Source organism: Lithobates pipiens, unplaced genomic scaffold (genome assembly GCF_037356315.1).
Source record: "Lithobates pipiens isolate NorthernLeopardFrog02 unplaced genomic scaffold, aLitPip1_a1.2 Scaffold_13, whole genome shotgun sequence".
NCBI classification, from domain to species: Eukaryota; Metazoa; Chordata; class Amphibia; order Anura; family Ranidae; genus Lithobates; species Lithobates pipiens.
In genome coordinates this window covers 64,707,775-64,731,116 of record NW_027507718.1, presented here as the reverse complement: position 1 = coordinate 64,731,116, position 23,342 = coordinate 64,707,775, and the positions used below count along the sequence as shown (strand labels likewise).

General features: G+C 44.8%; 1 protein-coding gene and 1 non-coding gene across 6 annotated transcripts in view; both read left to right on the top strand.

Moving 5' to 3' along the window:
* The window catches only part of ELAVL2 (ELAV like RNA binding protein 2), a 355,320-nt gene that overhangs the window by 39,609 nt on the left and 292,369 nt on the right, over positions 1-23,342 (top strand). The window lies entirely within an intron of this gene.
* Positions 17,100-17,218, top strand: LOC143976493 (5S ribosomal RNA). Its single transcript, XR_013272799.1, has one exon. It is a non-coding gene; the product is annotated as a 5S ribosomal RNA (ribosomal RNA).

Below are 23,342 nucleotides of genomic sequence, written 5' to 3'. Positions count from 1 at the left end.
CAGTTGAAAGTCTGTGAAAAATAACTCATCCAATATAAATATTTACTTTAAGACTATTATTCAGACTTTCTTTCCCACCAAAAGTCCTAATATTTTCACAGATGCACAAATTAACCTCTGTCAGGCAATCTGCATTTTCTTGTTTCCGAGAAACAGCTTCTTGACCATCATAGAAATGAAAACATCCTCAGCCTTTTCTTTTGTCATTCATCAAGCCACCTGATAATTCTACAACATTCTATTCACTCCACAGTGCAATCCACCTTCATGTCTCCCATCTACCCCCAAACCATCAACAATTTCTGCCACTTGCTTCCTGTAACACCATGGCATGCTAAAATAATAAAGCAACCTGGTGTTATCAGTGTACCTTTTTTTTCTTTTATGCCAAGTTTCAATATTTACAATATAACCCTTCTGTATTGTCATAGCTGGTCAAGGGTTAACTTTTACAGACAGGAATTTGAAGAGCAATCCTCATTCCTTACATGGGGGGAGGGGGAGAGTGAGTTCAGTGCGTTACCTTTTTTTTTTTTTTTTTTTTTTTTACAAACCCAGATCATGAGAACGTGAAGAATGATTTCTTATCTCCTTCTAAAGGCACATTAGGAATACGCAGCACAAAACATGTTAACGAACAAAGACTGTTGTACCCGATCCACGGTAACAATAGGAATACAAGAGTAAAAATATCAGCACTCCCCACACTATAGAGAGAATCAAAAAAGGTTAAACATGAGCAAAGAAAGTAAACACACACAGAAGAAAGTTAGCCTTGCAATCTTTTTAGATCACTTAACTAAACAGCACTTAAATAGTCGGGCATTCAACCTCCGACAGCGTCAGGCAATCAACCTCTGACGTTCGGTATACCTCAAATCTTATCTGTCCAGACAGCGGGCGACGTAATTTTTTACCTTAGACAAGTGTCTCTGTCTACGAGCACTAGATCGTCTAGATATTATACGATCAATACCAATGTCGGCAATTACAACACATTAAACCAGAATCAAAGAGAAGAAAAGACTCTTAGAAAGAATTAAGAATAATTTAAATTATCTTACCTCTCAAACACCTGGACTGGATCACACTAAGTTCGGAAACAGACAGTGGAATTCAGATCTTAGGCCCCCGATCTCTGTTTCACCAATAACATTGAATGGGGGGACTTTAATCGTTCAGTGAGCTTCAAAGTCCAATACTCACCGAAGTTTTGTCGGGGCCATCTGATCTGAAAACCAACATGTTTCCGACTGCGAAGGACCAAAAATGTTAGGAATCTTCTCGTGTGATCAGTCAAAACTCCAGATGTATTGAGAAGAAAATGTATTTCTGATGTGGCCCACAAAAGGGAGACATGCTTACAGGACAAAAGCTGCAGTAAGAGTCTCACAAAAGAATGTGTCCCCCCCCCCCAATACCCTACAAGAATACCACCTCTATTGCTTCTATTGGCAAACATAGATGGCGTGACTGGTACAAACCGGTACTTTATTTTAGCTATTCAGTTTCCTTTACAATCTTATGCTATCATATATAGTTAAACCTAGTCATCCATTAACTTACTATGGAGTTAAGACAAAACAATACAGCAAGTTAATACAACGTGCTCAAAAGTCATTTTAAAAATCAGTCTCAGGAATATTGTTTTTCTAATAGTCACACAATAAACATTTAAAACTTCTAACAGCAATCTATCACAATTTTAAACCATAGACATATATTAATCCCCGATGTCCATTACCATTTAAGATATATGTGCTTCAATTCTCATCCGTGCTGAATAACCATGACTTTTCACTGCTTCATGTGCCATTACCACCTTCTAAAATGGTCACTCACCAGAGCCTAGAAAGTTTTGCCTTTGGTTCATATAAGGATAAGCACTCACTTCACTGTCCTGGTGTTCCTCCAGTTAATTTGCCACTAGACGCTCCTCATTTCCCCATACCAAATATTGGTATCTCATAAAAATTGAATATTTACCACTGCGCAGTATGTTTATAAAAAAATTTATAGCCAGAAAAAACACATAAGGGTCCTTTCACACGGGGCGGATCAGTGCTGATCCGCCCTGTGGATATCTGCTTGCTCAGCGGGGATAGCTGGAGCGATCTCCGCTGAGCAGGAAGATGACAGGTCTGTCTCTGCACACTGCGCAGGAACGGACTTGTCACAGTGCCGCTCTCCCCTATGGGAGATCGGGTGACGACAGACTGCAGTGTGAAATCGTGAATAGCTTTTTCCTCCGTCACACTTTATCGAAACGGGTTGGATGTCAGCAGACCTGACATCCGACGCTCCATAGACCTCTATGGAGCATCCATTCAGGTCTGCCTGAAAAACTGACAGGCGGACCTGAATGGATCGTCCGTATGAAAGGGGCCTAAGGAATGTTCACTCACATTTTATAGTGCCTTAGACCAGCACTAAGTCTATCCAGCGTTCTGTTATGGGGCTCTATTTTGCCGCTTTGTTCCTCATGCCTGGCGTGCACTCCAAGCCTCATTTTGGTTCGGGTTAGTGATAGTGATGGCCGTAATTAACCAGAAGCCTCTATGCGTTTCGCATATACACATGCGTCATCAGGAAGCCGAGTGCGCCATCTTTAAAATAGTATACATGCCCTTAGTGTTAATTATTTGGCCAATTAAATCGTTTAAAACGGACACGCCTCATCCTATCACTCTCATTGGAGAGCTGCAAAGTTACAATGACCGCCATTTTATTCCCTAGGGTCTCTGCTAAAAAAAAAAAAAAAAATCTTTGGGGATTCTGAATAATTTTATATCAAAAAAATTATTTTTACATGTAGGAAAAGAGTGCAAGAGGCCTGGTATGGAAGTGGTTAAAGGCCTCTTTTTTTTTTTTTTTTTCTCTAAACCGTAGAATGATGGGCTTTACCAAAAAACAATTTTTCCTTCTGTCCATAGCACATCCTTCCAAAAGGATTTTGGCTTCCTCTGGTATATTTTGGCAAACTCTAATCTGGCTTTGTGTCAGCAGTGGGGGTCCTCCTATCCTACCATAGCATCCTTTTTCTGTTAATTTTTTTTTTTTTTTTGCCGTCATAACCGGTAATATAAGGTAGGACTAAGCTTCAATGTGGTGTTGATCGGGGTAGAGGCCATGTTTAAAATTGAAGTCCAAAATTGCACAACAGGGCAGGTCTGCAACATTTGTGCATGTGTGGCCTGTAGGCCGTGGGCCTAGAAGTACATGGGGGAGGGGTTGTGTAGCCTGGTAAAAATGTAGATTTTTACTGGAACAAATACCATATCATGAGGACTTTGTAGTTTTGAGCGCTAAAATATTTTGGGAAGAAGAATTTGTGGTTGCCCAGATATCATCCCAATTCTCTGCCTCCAAGTCAACCTCAAGATCTCTGGACCATTGCGTGATATAAGATGGCATGCTGGTAGGTAGGGATGCAAGATGATTGTAGATGCGGCATATAATACCTTGAGCAATGCAGGTTTGAGTCGCAAGTACACTCATAAAAAGATAAGTTGGTAAGGGATGAGTGTGCGCATATGATTGAAAAAGTGAGTAATTTAGAGATAGCAAAACATTCCCTAAATGGGAGTTAAACCTGTTTCCGCAGGGCAGCAAAAATTTTCAGGGAATTATTAGTTACAAGTCATATATGCGGGTCAGGCTTAAGAAAGGAAAGTAATGGGGTATGAGGGAGGCTAATTAGAATGGACCTCGTAGTTTCTCAGAGCAGGAGAGAATGCTGATTTGGTTATAGGTGGTCTGGGCTTGGATCAAGTCATCCATAGCAGGTTGTTTACTGATGTATGTTTTAATTGCCTCTAGGCCCATCCATAATTGTCTCAATTTTAGCATGGTGGAGCGTGAGTTGAGCCAGCTGGGCTGCGTGGTAATATCTAAGAAAATTTGGGCCCCCGAGACCACCTCAAAACCTACTCTATAATTGTATAGCTTGAGTTACTCTAGGTTTCGTGGGACCCCATATATATTAATACGTGGCCCTGGAGGGCCCAAAAAAGTAAGTGGGAATCAACTGGAAGGACTCTGAAAAGATACAAAAGCTTGGGTGATAAGGTAATTTTTACAGCCGCTATGCGTCTGAGCCAGGAGACGCAGAGTACCTGCCAAATGGCTAGCAGAGGATAGATGACAACATAGGGAGATTGTTTGCTTGGTAGAGGTGTTGAGGGGTCACTAGTCGGTTTAATCCCCAAATATGGCATTGAGGCAGAGGACCATAGAAACAGGATAGGTATCCTGAAGCTGATTGTACTCAGCCTGAGGCAAGGGCACATTGAGGGCTTTAGATTTAGATGGGTTGACCTCTAGCCCCGTCACAAACGCAAATTTATCCAATGGCTTAATTAGATTTGGAAAGGTTGTACCTGGGGAAGTGGCAAATAAAGCATTGTCCATTAACAAACATGGTGAGTGGAAGTCATTTCTAGGCACTTAATGTCTGGATTAGTTCTACTCAGGATTGCCAGTGGTTCTATTGCAAGACCAAAAATTAAAGGAGATAAAGGGCAGACCTGTTTAATTCCCCGTTAAGGAAATATTCCAAGTGGAAGCTAGAGTATTTGACATACGTCTGTGGCTGGTCTTATGAGTAGTCTATCCACTGCAGAAAGTTGGGGCCGAAACCCCAGTGTTGTATAATAAAGTGCAGATAGGACCACGAGAACGTATCAAACGCTTTCCTAATTTCAAGGGAGAGGAGATGTTAGAGGTATCTTGTGGACTCTTGCTAAGTTTTGTAACAGGATTGCGCTTCTGATATTACTAGCTTGTCGTGGGATAAAGGCCACTTGGTCTTTATGAACCAACTGTCCGGCCAAATGAAGTCTAAGTGCTAAAATCTTGGCTAACCATTTTTTGCCCAAATTGAGCAGGGAGATTGGTCTATAATTTTACCAAAGGGTACGTTCTGTATTTGGTTTTGGGATCATGGATATTATGGCAGTCAATGTGTCCCGGCCAAAGTAGTGTTGCTTCAGCAAGGCATTGAAAGCATTCCACAGAAGTGGGGCTAGTGTGTTCACACATTTTAAACTATGTTGCAGAGAGGCCATCAGGGCCAGGGTGCTTGTGGGGCTTAAGTGTCGCTAGAAGGACTTCCTCTGTCGTAACTGGATGCTCCATTGACTCGGTTGGCATCAGATGGTTTAGGTAAAGTTCTATCCTGAAATAATGACTGGTTTAAAGAAAAAGCCTTAGCTTCATATATTTGTGATAGCCTTTTAAGAAACTCGGAGAGCACCTTGACAGGGTTGCTAATATGAATACTCTTGGCCACCTTGAGTCTAATGGGTTTACGGACCTGTTCCAGTTGGCGAAGAGCCAGAAAGGTGTATGGCTTGTTGGCCTTGGTATAGATGGGTACCCCCATACTACGAATGGCCTTGTCTGCCGACTCAACTAAAAGCAGGTCCAGCTCTGTTTTCGTTTTTTCTAATGGAAGTCTACTAGACTTGATGGGAGAGGACTGGACCTGAAGACAAATTTGGTGATAGTCTTCCTCTAGCTGCTGTAATTTAAGTTTCTTATCTCAGTTAAGGCGTGTAGAAACAGATACAAGTAATACGGATAACTGGTTTATGAGCTACCCATAGAAGGACCAGGGAGATATCATCTGGGGTAGCGTTGCATAAGAGGTACTCCTTAACCACTACAGCCCCCGCAAGAATTTACCCCCTTCCAGACCAAAGGACTTTTTGCGATTCGGCACTGAGTCGCTTTAACTGACAATGGCGCGGTCGTGCAACGTGGCTCCCAAACAAAATTGACATATTTCGGTGGTATTTGATCATCTCTGTGGTTATTTTTTGCGCTATAAACCAAAAAAGTGTCGGTTTTGAAAAACAAATTTTTTACTTTTTGCTATATCCCCAAAAAATATTTAAACATTTTTTTTCCCCTCAGTTTAGGCCGATGCGTATTCTACATCTTTTTGGTAAACAAAATCACAATAAGCGTTTGGTTTTCGCAAAAGTTATAGCATCTACAAAATAGGGGATAGTTTTTTATGGCATTTTTATTGACCGTTTTTTACTAGCAATGGCGATCAGCGATTTTTATCCTGACTGCGACATGGCGGACACATTGAACTACTTTGACACGTTTTTTGGGACCATAGGCATTAATACAGTGATCACTGCTAAAAAATTGCATTGATTACTGTAAACATGTCACTGGCAGTGAAGGGGTTAACCACTAGGTGGCGCTGTAGGAGTTCAGTGTATCCTAGGGAGTCATTATAACTGCGGGGGTGGGCTGTGTGTGACACGTCACTGATCATCACTCCCAATTACAGCCGATCAGTGACATTGTCACTAGGCAGAACGGGGAGAAGCTCGCGATCGGTATGCCCGCAGACAGTCCATGGGATCCACGATCATGGTCAGAGCTCCCGGCGCACGCCCACAAGCCACCTCTTAAAGGGAAACATTCAGGTACGTTAATCTGCCTGTACGCTCCCTTCTGCCATAGAATTTCTGCTCGAGGTGGTCGGGAAGCGGGTAAGGGAAAGTTGTATATCAGAGCAGATAGATTTATTGACTAGGTGTGCTTCGTTCATACGCCAGGTCCGATCTCTAGCTTGGGGAATCAGATGAAATGGTGGTGCTGACCATGCAGTGATGGAACCATGGGACAGGATGGATGCGTGAGCCTAATAAAATTGGAGAGGATGCCACAGGGAGGAAAGACTTATGCGGGTAGGCGTAAAATATGTAATTTTTCTTCAGCTGATTGCATTCTCTCCAAGTATCAAGCAAGGAAGCTTGCTGTAGTTTACGGAATAGCAATGAGGGTGAATGCGATTCCGGGGACTATGGAGATTTACCCAGGTGTGGATGGAGCACTAGGTTAGTCGCCGCACAGGAACAGTGCTCCTTTGCAATGGGTCTGTACAACCTGAAGAAGGTGGGAGAAAAAGATTGGGATTGTTGGGGGCATAATAAGATGCAAATATCTCAACATCTTGCAGTAGGCCAGCTAAAATTAAGTAGCAACCTTCTGGGTCTTTAATCTCGCTAACGAGGGTAAATAGTATATAGTGTGGTGGAAAGCAAGTAGAACTCCCCTGTGCATAGTGCTGGCAGAAACTGAGAATACTTGTGGGGAACAGGATAGTTCAGGCAGCAAAATGAGTTTCCTGGAGGGCCACTACTCCTGCTTTTAAGGAAGCAAATGCCTGGAAAGCCTGGAATTTAGGCCCTTAACTTTCAAGGATAGGGCATTTAAGGGTGTCATCTGGTAAGAGATGGGGAGTTGGCGTGTGAGTTCCGGATGTACACGAACCCTACCTTGTGGAAAGAAGAGAAATTAGGATAAAAGAAAAAGGGGGGAAGAGCAAGACAAAGAGGGGAGGGTCAAGGGGGAGGAGTAGATAGGATGGAGAACCTTAGGGTGATAACAGTGCTAGATTTGCACTAACCTGTCTTGAGTTCTTAGCTGTAACGGGATGTAAGATCTATGATATTCTTTAACCACTTAAGGACCAGGCCTATTTTTCAAACATGTTCACAAGTGAAAATCATTTTTTTTTTGCTAGAAAATTACTTGGAACCCCCGAACATTATATAGATTTTTTACCCTAGAGCATAAAATGTCGGTTGTTGCAATACTTTCTCACACTGTATTTGCACAGTGGTCTTGCACACGCACTTTTTTGGGGAAAAATATACTTTTTTTTTAAATAAAATAAAGAATTGGACAACAGTAAAGTTACCCCAATTTTTTTATATTGCGAAAGATGTTACGCTGAGTAAATTGCGGGAGCCCGGCAGTCATTGCACCCGCCGGGCACTCGCATCGGCTCTGAGGGCGAGCAGCGGGTGTGTGCCCCTAGTGACCACAGGACGAAGTCGCTTATGCTTTGAAAAAGATTCCTGTACTACTTTGGGGTGACTTCAGAGCGGCTTGCATTGAATTCTGTACAGCAGCTGTTTGAAGTCGCACTGGACGGGGTGGCTTCAGAGTCAGGCAACTTTGAAGCTGCCCCTGTGTGAACTGGCTCTAAATGACAAGGCAGCACCCCAAAGAGGAAATGTCTCATTTGGTTGGCACATAAAGTGACTGAGGGTGTCTTTCAGTACTGTTTATCAAATTTCATTTTTACATAACTGCCTCTACTGACAAACTGCAGGCAAGCACAATGAATTAGTGGATTACATGGGATTTGTGTCTAGTGCAGAGCCCAAATTGACACACATTTAGGGAAATTCTAATTTACACTGTTATGTTGGTGTACCACACATATGGAAGTGGGTTTTGATCGATAAGTTGCAATCGATTATCGATAACATCTGTTTTCAGCATGTAATCTCACATTGATCGTATTGATGATCATGTATCTTTGTGCTGCTGACTGATGAAAACTGATCAACATTTCACCCTGACTAATCGACTGAGTTTAATCAAATCTGATCTAAATAGTGCATGCCGATCGGAAGGGATTATGGCTATTTTTTGCATATCAATCAGACAAAATAAAGCATGTGGCCATCATAAGTGTCTAGCATAAAGTATACAAATAATTTCAACAATTCCATATCCATTGTAATCTTTTATACATTCTAGACAACTAAGAATTGTTTTCCAGTCTAAAGCAAGGGTCTCCAAACTGTACCGAAGGCCATATTCAGCCCTCAAGATTTTACCTGATGGGGCGGCACCAGATGGGGCGGCATTGCATTGTATTATACTGTACTAAAGGATGCCAATCAGTGCCAAATAATGCATGCCAATCAGTGATGCCCATTGTGGGCACTGACTGGCATTCATTGTGGGCACTGACTGTGGGCACTGACTGGCATTCATTGTGGGCACTGGCATTCATTGTGGGCACTGGCATTTATTGTGGGCACTGGCATTTATTGTGGGCACTGGCATTCATTGTGGGCACTGGCAGGCATTGTGGGCACTGGCAGGCATTGTGGGCACTGGCAGGCATTGTGGGCACTGGCAGGCATTCATTGTGGGCACTGACTGGCATTCATTGTGGGCACTGACTGGCATTCATTGTGGGCACTGACTGGCATTCATTGTGGGCACTGACTGGCATTCATTGTGGGCACTGACTGGCATTCATTGTGGGCACTGACTGGCATCCATTGTGGACTAGGGTGGCATACCCTGTTCTGGGCATCCCTGGTGGTCTGGTGGCGACCCTGGTGGTCCAGTGTGGGCATCTCCGGGGGGGGGGCTGCGCTGATAATCGATCAGCCCAGACCCCCCCCGGTCAGGGGAGCGGCCGATTGGCTCTCCTCTACTCGCGTCTGACAGACGCGAGCGAGGAAAAGCCAATCACCGGCTCTTCCTATTTACTGTGATCCGCCGTGATTGGACACGGCTGATCACGTGGTAAAGTCTTCGTCTGAGACTTAGAGTCTGAGTCTCTAAGAGACTTATAAAGAGTCTCCGGAGACTCTTTACCGAGATCGTAGTTGCGGGGTGTCAGACTGACACCCCGCAACAACGATCGCCGCGATGCGCATCACCAGGGGCGTGCAGCGGCTCAAAATCCTGATCATGTCATATGACGTCTGGTCAGGATTTTGAAACCACTTTGCCGCCGTGTTTCTGTTATAGGGCGGGCGGCAAGTGGTTAAACGCTCTATCTTGCAAAGAAGCCATATCTGAACATGATTTAGAAATGCTGCCATATTTTCTGAGCCAAAGCACATTTAAAATAGTCTGTTGCAAAGTAGAAAACTGTTCTGTGCTCAGATAAATTCATATTTGACATTCTTTTTGGCAACCATAGGTGCCATGTCCTAGTACTAAGAGGAGAGGGACCTTCCAGCTTATCGGCACATTAGTGTAAATGGAATAGGCAAGCCTGCACATCTTGAAAGGTACCATCAATGTTAAAAGATATATCCAGGTTTTAGAGCAGCATATGTTCCCATCCAGATTAGGTCTTTCAGGGAAAGCCTTGCATATTTCAGGACAATGCTAAACCACATACTGCATTTATGACAACAGCATGGTTTCGTAGTATAAGAGTCCAGGTGCTTAACTGGCCTGCCTGCAGTCAAGACTTTTCGCCAATTGAAAATATTGAGGCATCTTGAAATGAAAAATACGACAGACGACCCAGGATTGTTGAGCAGTTAGAATCCAGTTTCTCTGTTTACATATTTTGATTATTTTAAATTTTGAATAAAATATGAGTTTACAGGATTTAATCATTGCATTATGTTATGTAGATTTTACACTGAGTTTCAACTTATTTTTGGAATTGGGTTTGTACCCAGTTGAACCTGCTAGTGGACTAAGAGAAAGCTAGATGCACCTATAAAGCACTGCAGCTTTATATGGTGTGTGTAACCCAACATTTCATATACCTGTGTGCCTGCTGTACCATGTACTTGTATGAAAGTGTCCTGTTCACTTTGCATCACTTCCGTTTTGTGAAGTCCCTGGTGAATCCTGCCAGTCCCTCTTATAAAAAAACTGACCACACACTGGGCGGGAGAACACCACACACTGGGCGGGAGAACACCACACACTGGGCGGGAGAACACCACACACTGGGCGGGAGAACACCACACACTGTGAGTTCTCTAGCTCTACTCTACTCCAACAATCAGACTTGTCCTGATACACGCACCTGCCCATCGTGCAGCCATTAGCTAGGAAGCTCAGTGTAATGCTTCTCCTCCCAGCTATTATGCAGCTTAGAACCAGAGGCAATGTGTTCACATTAAAAAAAGGGAAATCGTTTTTTTTTTTTTTTTTTTATATCTTTACACAAATGTTTGTCTTTCATTTCGATTTCAAACTAAATGGGATGGCATTTGACAGCTATAGTCAGGTGATGGATTTATCATGTTACAATTTATTTTGAATTTATACAAGTAAATTTAAATTGCAGTTTATACCTGCAATTTTTTTTCAAAACTGGGAAATGTAACTCTAGCAACAATGTGGGCCCGGCACATAGTACACTGTTCATATCTGCCCCAGAAAGATTTTTTTCCTGCTCATGTGATTTGGTGAGTAGTTATTCCTTGTGTTCTAAACATGCTGATCTTTTCAGCATGAGCTATTTGTCTGCAGTTCTTATAAGTAATGTTTGTCTTCAGAAACCTAATGAGGTAATTGTTGTACTTTGAGTCAACCTAATGTTTAGAAGTTATTTTTAAGGTCAAGTTTGTTTACTTGAAATAAAACACATGCTGGCTTGCCTGTGGGTAACCTTCTCACACCTTACATTTTCTTAGATGTTATTCACTACTTTTGTTAAATGGCCTAGAGGAGCTCAGACTTCCATTCTTATTCAATGTGAAGGCTATAATAGAAATGTTGCAACCAAAATCGGTTTAGAGAAACTCCTCCAACAGCTGATGGTATGTGTTTAAAATTGTTTTTTAGAGTGGACTTCTCTAAAATTTCCTAAGGGAAATCTCTATACTGTATAAAAGAACTCAGATGTAGACTTGCATAGCAGACAGCTGTGGACTGTCTGGATTCCTGATATTTAACTCTGCTCCAGAGTACTCCCCCGCTATTATGAGTTTACACAATCATATAGTGCACATGCGTACAGCAACAAAGATAGCTGTAGGTTAACAGTGAGTTTACGATAATATGGAGGTTAGGTGGATGACGTAGGGCAGGGGTAGGCAACCTAAGGCCCTCCAGCTGTTCAACTAAATTTCTCATGAGGTATTGCAAGGTTGGCAGTTACAATTACTCCCAGAGGCATGATGGTAGTAGTTCTGCAACAGCTAGAGGGCTCCAGGTTGCCTACCCCTGGCCTTGGGTATTTTAAAATGAGGTTCATCTATGCCTGCTAATTCAGAAAGAATTGGTCCTGGTTGGGATGCATGTGTTTATAGGGCTCATTGGGGAGTTAATGCAAATTACATTTAATGCTTTTGCCAGTGTAATTATAGCGTTGACAGCAGCGCCACCATATAAACACTTGCAATATGACTTTTTTAAATTTATTTTTTGACTAAACAGATTTTCACCATCCACACAATTCAGTTGGATAAAGAAATCCTCCTCCCCCCGTCAAAATACAGTGATCACTACAGCTATTTGGCTGCATTTGCTGACTAGTGAAATTATACCAACAAGCCTGCTCATGAAAAGTCAATAGCGTTCTCATGAACTGAAATGACCATACATGGATCTAAATTCAACTGGTTCTTGCCGAACCAGCTGAATTTCAATCCATGTATGGCCAGTTAAACTCATGACCACTGTAGTAGCTATAAGTCTATTGCTTCTTATCTAACTCGGCACATTTACGAGGTGGCAGATATCGTGAATTTTAGCATCCATCCACTGTACGGGTCCATGACTGCCTGTGGTGGTGTGCTGAGTGCTTTTGCACTGCCTGTCCCCAGGACACTGACCAAGCTGTTGCCTCTTGGTCTCTGATCGGGGGCAAGCAGGAAGGGCTCCCGATCATGACACCTGTGAGAGACAATCATAGCAGTCACATTATACAGAAGCCGCTCTGCCCCCTAGGCATTGGAAACTAAACTTGGCCAACGCATGGATCGACGTTCAGCAGACGTCAGTTGAGATTCGATCCATGTGTGGGCAGGCTGATTGTATTCAAGTCGATCCAACAGCGCTGCAGGAAGCTTGCCCCATCAACACTTAACTGCGTTGATGGGGGAATCAAGCAATTTATGGGCAGCTTTACTTCACTATTTAGCTAGCCCATGGTACACCCACATTTAGAGTGCTAGATGTACCATAGTTGCGAGCAGACACAACCACTTAACACGTGCGGGTGGTTCTCCTGTGGCAGATGTCAACTTTGAATTATGTGGAGCTGTTTGGGGCTCTGCCTGCACAGCCATGTCAGTCATTAACGAACTTGTGAATGAACTGCAAGTCCCATCTGCCAGCAGATGGACTTGTAGTTCTCAATGGAACACAATTACCACACACAATCCATTGGTTGGCCCTACCAGCTCTGTCAATCTGTACCTTGGTACAGACCAGGAGCTGGAGGGAAGAGTGCAGGAGCTTGTACGCTGCACCCAGAATCTACTAATTGCAGTTGCAATTCTTTGCAGGCTTATTTGCAAAAAAGTGCATTTTTCAAAGGTAGTTAGCTTTTAAAGCCCACTTAGAGCTGCTGGGAGCCATAAAGGTTAAAGAAAAGCTTTGTCTGTTAACCACCTAAATACAGGGCACTTGCACCCCCTTTCTGTCCAGGTAATTTTTCAGCTTTCAGGGCTGTCAAACTTTGCATGAAAATTGCGTGTGGTTATGCTACACTGTAACCATGTGAAATTATTTTCTTCACACAGAGCTTTGTTTTGGTGGTATTTAATCTCTCTTGGGTTTATTTTTCCTAAAAAAGACCAGAAATTTTGAAAAAAGCAAAACGTTTTTCGTAGTTTGTCAGTAAATGTGTATAAGTAATTTTTCTGCTGCACTGGTGTTCACTGGGCACAGATAGGCAGCACTGGTGTCATTGAAACCGGCAGAGAAAGAAGCCTCGCGATGCTGTTCTGTTTCCTTCCTGGTTCTCCCTCTTCTGTAAAAGATGTCAAACGGTGAGTGAACCAGAGCAGTACAGAGTGATTTGCTGCCATCAATGGCTTAGCTTGGTTGCCGTAGTAACGGCAATCGAGCTAGAGGCCCGGTTTAGACTTGGACAGGAAAACTGAGTAAGGGCGGAAATAACATCCATAAAAGATTCATCAATCAGTAGTAATAGCGCGGCCAATACCCAGAAGAAAAATTTAAAAAAGTGAAATTGGGTATTTTACAACCTCGTTTTTGTCATATTAAATGTGTATGGCTTACCAATACATTCCAGGATCATTGTTCTATAAAAGTACGGGGTTTACTTCCTCTTTAGGGACCAGGCCTATTTTCCCAAGGCATCTTTCAGGACAGCACCTGAGAGATAGTGACTCCTCCCTCCTCCTTAGGAAACGCCTTCTTCCTCCAAACTTTAAAGGGAGGCACCTCCCTACCACACCTCAGTTATTGTGTTTCCTCCGGCCCGGAGGGAACATCTTTTTGGGAGGGAGTCAAGGTCTCTTGGGTGCTCCTGAGGGACAAGGCTTCCTTCCCCTTTTTCCTCCTCTAGGTACCTGCTGTCCTCCCGACCTACCCAGGCCTTGGCAGCGGTAGCAAGCGGGCTCCTCTTCCCCTCTTAGTGCTGGGAGAGAGCCGAAGATTCGGTGGCCCACGGTAGCGCGTGTGCGCCGCCATGTTCTTTCGGCAGTTGCGCCGGAGACGACAAAGCGTGTCACTGAGTCGGCGAAAATGTAATTTCCAGCGTGGAAGCAGGGGGGAGGAGAGAGGACAGGAGCTGGTGCCTATGGGAGTCCGGAGGCGGCGTGTGAAGCCACAAGTGGAATACTGCACACCTGCTATGGAGGAGTCCGCGTCTGCAGCAGTGGGGACAGGCACAGGCACCAGCAAAGTCCAGGTAGGAGGCAGCAGTTAAAGTCTGCCTTTTCCTCCTATCTCTGGCTTTTGGTCTTTTTTTTTTTTTTTCCTTTCCCCCCTGGTGGCAAGGGGCCTGTCTGGGCACTAGAGTAGAGGTCGACCGATATATCGGCCGATATTTGCCGTTTTTCAAATATTTGGCATCGGCCGATTGTGCTGATAAAAAGCCGATTTAGAACTACAGCGGGACTTTGAAATGACTTCTGTATAGAAGTCAGTGTAAGTTGCCATAGAAACTCTTTCCTCCTCTCTGGGCAGGCTGCCAAGAAAAGAACAGAAAGATACAATGTTTACACTTGAATGAATGAAGTCATCTCAGTGTGTAGAAGTTCTCAGTTTAACCATTTAAAGACTAAATCTTTTCTGACACTTGTTGCTTACAAGTAAAAATCCTGTATTTTCTGCCAGAAAATCACTTAGACCCCCCAAAAATTATATATATTTTTTTAGCAGAGATCCTAGGGAATAAAATAGCGGTTGTTGCAATATTTTATGTCACACGGCATTTGCACAGAGGTCTTTCAAATGCACTATTTAAAAAATAAAATAAAAACAGTAAAGTTAGCCCATTTTTTTTTTTTTTCGTCCAAAAGTTTTGACTACCTGTTTTTATTTAATATATAGGTTTTTTTTTTTTTTTTTATCTAAATCATACATACAAGTAAACTGATTGGAGGTTTGTTATGTTTAAATGTAAGAAATTTTCTGTATCACTTATGAAGGCTGCTTTCACACTGGAGCGGGCAGGCGTTGATGGTAAAACGCAAGTTTTAGCGGCTCTTTACCGTCATTTTAGCGGTGCTATTTGGCTGCTAGTGGGGCAAATATAACCCAGCTAGCGGCCAAGGAAGAGGTTAAATGTGCCCATGAAGCACTGCTGCCAAATCGCATTGCATGCGCTTCGGCAGTGGTGCCCATTCATATCAATGGGCAGGAGTGGTGGAGGAGCGGTACACATCACTCCAAACGTGCTGCTTGCAGGACTTTTTTTTTAAGATCCTGCCAGCACATCGCCTCAGTGTGAAAGCACTCGGGCTTTCACACAGACTGCAGGGGAGCCGTTTTGCAGGCACTTTACAGGCGCTATTTTTAGCCCAAAAGCGCCTGAAAAACGCCCCAGTGGGAAAGGTGTGTTAGATCAAGGGGGATTAAAAAAATAAAAATAATAATAAATAAAAAAGGAAAAAAAAAAATAAATAAAATCGGCCTAACATATCGGCCCAAAAAAAAATCGGCATCATATATCGGCTATCGGCCGCCATGATTTCTAAATATCGGCATCGGCCAGAGAAAAACCCATATCGGTCGACCTCTACACTAGGGGCTGACTGGTTTCTTCTTAGTGCACCTGTGTGGTGATCCTTATCAAAGCAGAGACTAGGTCTCACTAAGGGTCCCCTGGTTTTTTTCCTTTTTGTCTTTTCTTCATAGGCTAAAAGCTCTTACCCAAAGAGATGTCCTTCTTGCAGGGCCATACTGGGAGAAAGTTGGAAGAAAACCCTATGCAGTGCCTGCATTACTTCTTTAGTTAAAGAGGAATCAGCCTCTGTATGTGAGGATCTAGTTGCCTCTGTAAAGGAGCTATACGCCACGATTCAGACTTTTCGTGACTCACTAGTGAACCCAGCTGCTAGTCAGCCTTCCACTTCAGAGTCCTCCCAGGGGTCGTTCTCTATCCCAGTGTTGGAATCTCTGCCTGAAGACCCTTCAGATCGGGAAAAGCAGTCCCCTGCTCTTTCCGTTAAAGATTCGGAAGAGGAGATTGAGGAGACTGAGGTAGTCCCCTCTAAATTCAGACTGTCCCTTGAAGAGGTAGATGGGCTCCTTAAGGCTATTCATGCTACGCTTGGCCTGAGTAAAGAAGGGAATTATCACTCCATGACCGCATGTATGCTGGGTTGGACGAGCCCTGAGACCATTAAAGAATGGCAAGATCCGGAGAGAAGGCCCTTTTTTTTCCCAAAGCCCACAAGAGGCGTTTTCCTTTCGAGGAGGACCCTGCTGCAGTGTGGAACAAGGTGCCCAGGCTGGATGCCGCCTTCTTCCAGGTCTCAAGGTCCACGGACCTGTCTTTTGAAGACATGGGAGTTTTGACGGATCCAATGGACAAACGCATGGATCTTTTGCTGAAGAGATCATGGCAATCAACTATGAGCAATTTAAAGCCAGCAATGGCCACAACTTGTGTAGCCAGGAATTTGGAATACTGGGTTAACCAGCTAAAGTTGCATACAGCGGCAGATTCTCCCAAACAGGAAATCGTAGCTTATTTTCCTACCCTGATTTCTGCAGTTGCTTAGATTGCAGATGCCTCAGCTGAAGCAATTAAGATGTCAGCCAGGTCAGCAGCTTTAATGCTGCAAGAAGAGCCTTATGGCTTAAAACCTGGCCAGGTGATTCAGCATCAAAGAGCAAGCTGTGTGGGATTCCCTTTTCAGGGTGACCTTTTCGGCCCTGACCTTGATAATAATCTTGACAGGACAGCCGATAGAGATCCTTCCCGGTCAAAAAGAAAAAGCAAGTGCCAAAACGTCTTTTTCGACCCCAAACTCAGGATCAAGACAGCAAGTTGCAGGGGAGAAGGAAAAATTGGTCTGCCCCGAAACCGAAAGGTAGAGGCGGAATTCTCTTCGGTCCTACACACGCTGAGAAATCTCAATGACTCCTACGGCCACATCACCCTGAATGCGCCCGATCTCATCTGATCTCGGATGCTAAGCAGGGTCGGGCCTGGTTAGTACCTGGATGGGAGACCGCCTGGGAATACCAGGTGCCGTAGGCTATCTGGGGTGGATTTTGAACCTCCAAAAGTCTTCCCTAAATCCATCCCAGGAGATTCGGTTTTTAGGTTATCTAATCAATTTCTGGATCAAAGGATCTTTCTTCCCTTAGACAAGGACAAGATTCACGGTGCAGTGTCTTTGCTGCAGACCAGTCAATGTCTGATGGTAAGACAGGTTATGTCAGCTTTGGGGGTTCTAACCTCAACAATGCCGGCTGTCCAGTGGGCAAGGCTGCATTTCAGTTGTCTGCATGCTTTTCTTCTAAAATCTTGGGATCACACAGTGGCATATGGTGGCCTATTTAAACAGGCAGGGGGGTACAAGGAGCAGGTTGCTTCAAGTACTGGCCTGGGAAATCCTTCGGTGGGCAGAAAGGCATTTGTTGCTATCAGCAGTCCCCCTAAAAGGGGATCTAAACAGGGTGGCAGATTTCCTAAGCAGGAACCCTATTCAGGGTCGGCCGCTTTAAGAGCTATAGGGGGCACTCGCTGCCAGAGCCGATTTGGGGGCCATGTTTTGGTGCAAGTTCAACCCTCTAGTATTCCAGGGAATTATCTTTAGCGGTCTGACCATGGTAAGTCGGACAGTACATAATGGATAATTCTAGTGGCAGACAGTAGAGACAACATTGCATGCCATGCCATGCCACCCAGCATATAGAAGAGCATAGTCGTATAATGGCAAGTGTAAGGCACTATTCAGGGTAACAGAAGCACAAATACACATGAAAAACCAAGGTACAAGAAAAAGTCAAGTCAAGCTTTGTCATTCTACTAAACGTAAAGAACATACAGTAGAACGAAATGTTGTATCTCACAGGGCCAGGGTGCTACATACAAATTAAACATAATTATAAATAAATATACAAAGAATAAAAACACCAATAAAAAAACTACACATCTGGGAACTACGTAAGTGTACATATACTATGTTTCCAAAAGTCTTTGTAGCAGCAAGTGTTTATAAAAGTGTCTAGTGCATATTCAAGATTAAAAAGGAGGGGACGTGAAACGTTCCTGGACACAATTTATAGGTTGTAGAAGAGGTTTGCGAGGATTGGAGTTGAGGGCTCTCAGAGCCTGGGGGAAAACTGTTGAACAGTCCGACAGTCCTGGTTTTGATACTCCGGTACCTTCTACCTGATGACAAGTGCTGAAAAGACTGGGAGGGATGGGTAGGATCCCTCGCGATACTGGTAGCTTTGCTGGAGCATAGTGTATGGAAAATGTCCAGGATGGAGGGGAGAGACACCAATAATCTTTTCAGCTATCTTCCCTAGCCACAGCAGGGTCTTGGGTCAGCAGAACTGCAGTTCCCATACCAGACAATGATGCAGCTTGTCGGCACATTTTCAATGGTTCCCCTATAGAATGTAGTAAGGATGGGTGGAGGGAGACTGGCTTTTTTAAGGTGGCGGAGAAAATATAGGTGCTGTTGTGCCACCTTGATTGGTGATGTGATGTCCAGGTAAGATCCTCTGATATGTGCACTCCTAGGAATTACTGCTTACTCACTCAACAGTCAAGCTGTCGATGGTCAGTGGGGCGTGATCAACAGAATTTCTCCTGAAATCCATCACAACCTCCTTTGTTTAGTTTACATTTAGGAACAGGTTGTTTGTACTACACCATTTAACCAGTTGTTCCACTTACTCTGTAGAGCGTTTCATCATTGTTACTGATGAGACCTACCACAGTTGTCGTCAGCAAACTTGATATGGTCGGAGGTGATTGATATAGCTGAGTGACGATATACCGTCTGCAGCAGAGGGAGCTTGATCACGAGGATTTTAAATAGGTCCAGTCTGGGAAGGCTGGATATGTTAAAATACCAGTTCAGTAAAAAAATAGAAAGCAAAAAAAAAAAAAAGTAGTTCCGTAAACATCAGGGGGAGGGGCAACAGTCATCCTGAGGCGCATAGACAACATTTTAATGGCAAGGTAAGCATGCCCTCCATCTGTCTATGGAGGCAAAGGGTAGTGGAATTGCAATGAAGTAGCATAGAGGTGTGTGCAGGGAACTTGGCAACCTGTAATCAAACAGCCCTGCACTAAGGCTGAGCTCCATAATGATTGCTTAGCCACGCCATGGCTTCTTTAGGGTTGGTGTAGAAGTGAGCTTTGACATCATGGATAACACGCAGCTTAGTGGGAAAAGCATAGCATAGAGCGCTTCAGTGCATAGGCAGACTTTCACCGCTGCAAAGGATATGCGTTGTCATTGGACGTCTGCTGTAAAGTCAGGGTAGACTGAGATGGTATTGCCGTTTGTATTTAGCTTATATTCACCGACTGAGACCGCTCCTCTCTTTAGCCATTGGGTTGTTACGCCATCTTTAGGAGAGGACTAGGCATAACATGTTAACATGTAATGAAAAAACTCAGAACTTGGGTAACAACCCCTCAGTCTGCCATGCAGCTTCAGTTTTATTTTGCCTAGTGAAGAAGGACCTAGGAACCCTGCAGGCCCATCGGTCCATGTTTTTTTTGTGCAAGACTAAGGATCCTGTGATCTGCTATCAACAGCCGGCTGGTTGCCAGCTGGATACCCTTATCCTTGTATTCTCCCCAGCCTGGCCAGCGAGCTACGTGCTGGTTCGGCCACAACGTACCTCAGCTCCAGAGGTGGTCCGTGTGCGTTAATCCTCTGGGGCACACATATGGCCAGGCTACTGATGTCTGCGTCAGTGTACCGGGCCAAGAGCCACCCCGTACTGATCGGCGAGTGGGTCTGTGATGGAATGTCTCCCAGCTCTACAGGACTGGTAAGTACAGCTCTCCCTGCCTCTGTGGGGCCGAGCAGCTGGGCATTCCCTGGGAGCTTGATTCGGTTGTCCCTCACCTCCCTCTTCTCTCCCTGTCCCCATCTCCCCCCCCCCCCCCCCCCCTTCGTGGGGGATGCTACATGAGGCTGCTGAGCGGTGTTTGTGTGTCGGATGTAGAGGCTTTCCGGGGGGGCTCTCACCTGGGGGGGTCTGTGCTGGCTGTGCGCTGATGTGATTCTCTCCCTGGGGGGTGCCTGGAGGCTGTGATTGTCGATAGCTGCAGCGCTGTTCACCGCCATTTCTCTGCCACTGTCCCTCTGGTATACAGTGTTCGGCCATCTTAGGTGAGGGCATGGAGCAGCATGCTTTCCTGTAGCTTGGCGGCTATTTTCCCTGGGTTGGTTTATGTCCTTTATACTGGATGCTCGGCGGCCATTTTCTTGGATCCTGAACACGTGGACCAGTTCAGCGCCATAGGCAGCAGCTCTAGACAGTGCAGTGTGATCTCCTATGCACCTGGGAACTGACAAGGGACACAGGCACTACTAACTGGACAGCGCAGATCCAGTCAGGGTGGTGAGTCCTGCGGGAAAGAGCCTCTCAGCCAGCAGCAGTTAGGAGGGTGGGACCATCACTGTCCTAAGTCCCCATCAGGTAGGGTCAGCATGGCTTCAGAAACTGGTTTCTTCCCCTGAAATCCAGGCAATCGCACACGGTTCGCCTGCAGACTGTGCAGTGCCTCTGGATGCTTTGTTGGCGGTCCTCAATTCCTTTGTTGCCAAGATGGAGGCCGTGCGTGGGTGCAAAGGTGATAGAAAGCGTTCCCTGCCCCCACAGTCCTCCAGGGAGAGCTCTGGCACAGACTCGGGCCTTGCTGAGGCTGGTTACCCATGTTCTGTCGTTTCAGATGACTCTGACCAGGACCGTTCGGACAGTGAGGATGAGTCCCCATCTGGGTCCGTGCACGACAAAGCGCTTGTTGGAGCACTTATCACAGCTGTGCGTGATACCCTGAAGATTCAGGAGCCAGCAGATCCCTCTGCTGATGTAGTGGTCCCTTTTGGGTCTTGTAAGCCAGCCCGTTCACCTAAGGTGTTCCCGTATCGGACTTATTTTGACAAGTTCATTTACAAGGAATGGGGTTGACCGCAAAAGACCTTTTCAGTCCCCAAATACATGGTGGTGCGTTACCCCTTTGAGGAGAGCCTTCTCAATAAATGGTTGGCTCCTCCGGTCGTGGACCACCCAATATTCAGGTTAAACAAAGTAACCTCGATCCCAGTGGAGGGGACTCCTACATTTAAGGACCCCACAGACAGGAAGGCCGAGGCAGTGGCTCGTTCTTTGTTTACGGTTGTGGGGTCAGCAATGCAACCAGTACTGGCAATCCGCACTTGTGTCGCAGACACTGACTGGGCAAAACTGTTGCACCGTGATTTGGGAGAACAGGCTTCTTCAGTCTGCATAGAACTAGCAGACCAACTAGTGCAAGGCCTTAAGTATGTTTGTGACGTGGCCCTGGATACCCTTCCTCTGTTATCCAGGGCTTCAGTGTCAGCAGTGGTGCTGAGCAGCCTGATTTGGTTAAAATGCTGGTCTGCCGACCAGGCATCCAAAAGAGCCCTGACGGCTCTTCCCTTCCTTGGTGACTGGCTCTTTGGAGCCTCTTTGGATGACATTAAAAAATACCACAGGTGGTAAGAGTTAGGGCTGAAACGATTAATCGATATTATCGATAATAATCGATAATGAAAATCGTTGTCAACGATTTTCATTATCGATTAGTTGGTCCGCACCATGCCATCCACGGAGCGGTCCGTGGCCTTAGGAAAGGCCGCGGCTTTGGCCTAGCTCTGGAGCTGGCGGCCATCTTGGTACACCCGGCGGTTGTTCGGCCTGTGTCAGCCCAAGTGAAGGAATTCTGGAGGAGTCATGCTGGATGCCTTGTCTGCCCTCATTCAAAACTTTTTATGCAGGTACCACTACATTTATTACCTAATCTAACCTAATAACTACTATCTATTAGATAGGATTAGATAATAACTAACTACTATCTAAGCCTTTCCACTTGCTCGGCACAGCCACATTGTTGATTTAAATAAAAGGTACAACACTATCTCTCCCCCCCAATAAAATGCAGGTTATTACAAGCATAAAAACATAGCATATCACTGACGATTTGCGCCAATAGGCATCCCGGGACTCATCACAGCGGTCTGTTTGGAGGAACTTTGATCGGTGGTGAGCTTGGCGCAAATCATCAGTGATATGCTGACTATGTTTTTATGCTTGTAATAAGCTGCATTTTATTGGGGGGAGATGGTGTTATACATTTTATTTAAACAATGTAGCTGTGGGGGGCGGGGATAGTGTTTTTTTTTTTTGCTGATCCGAAAATTGGAACGATCCGGTGGGTTTTTTTATCTGTTGCACCCCTAGTCCGCACCTTCCCCCCTGGCAGTCCGTTAGAATCCTGTGTATCCTCCCGTGTCCTATGCATGCACCACATCCATGATCACACAGCTACGCCTGCTTGCATTCTCCACCCAGCTGACGTCCCGCCAGCAACGCGCCTGCGCTGCTTACGGCTCCTCCTCCCCCCCTCTACCCAACAGCCTTTCGATAGACGCGCCGCAGGCGCGGCAAGCCTTCTCCGGGCCGCTTTCCAGCGCTGCCGTGATTTGGAGGTTGTGCTCTGCACATGCGTGCATCCATCTCCCGGCTTCGGTCCATACGGAGGAGTCGGCCGAGTCACGTGTGGCGGTTCTGGACTGGGGCTCCGCGCCACACCACCGAGGGGGGGGGAAGCACTGAGAGGAGGTGGGGCAGTGACACCATGTGAGAGGGGAGGAATGTGTCATCTATACTGGGGGGGACGTGTGTGTGTGTGTGTATATATTTCTCCCCTTTTTCAGTTTATTTTTTATTTTTTACCTTTACACATATATTATACATAAACAATATTTATTATAATTCTTTTTTTTTTTTTATATTGTCCTCAATGTATACTTTCTATGGAATAAAGGAGGGGGGGGGAAAAAGTATCTTATGTCTTATTATTCTCTTTATATATACACATACATGCATGAATAAAGCAGGGAATCTGACATTCACCATACTTTCTTTGCAGGTAATAGTACCCCATCATTGGTGATTTATTCTGCTGTTTGAGTGTAACGCTCAGTTTTTTCATTATTACTTTTAAATAAATGGAAAAATGGCATATTACTTTTTTTTAATCCGATTAATCGAAAAAATAATCGCCCGATTAATCGATTATGAAAATAATCGTTAGTTGCAGCCCTAGTAAGAGTACTCTACTCCCACAGGCCAGGAAGGCTAAGGAGCAATGCTGTAGG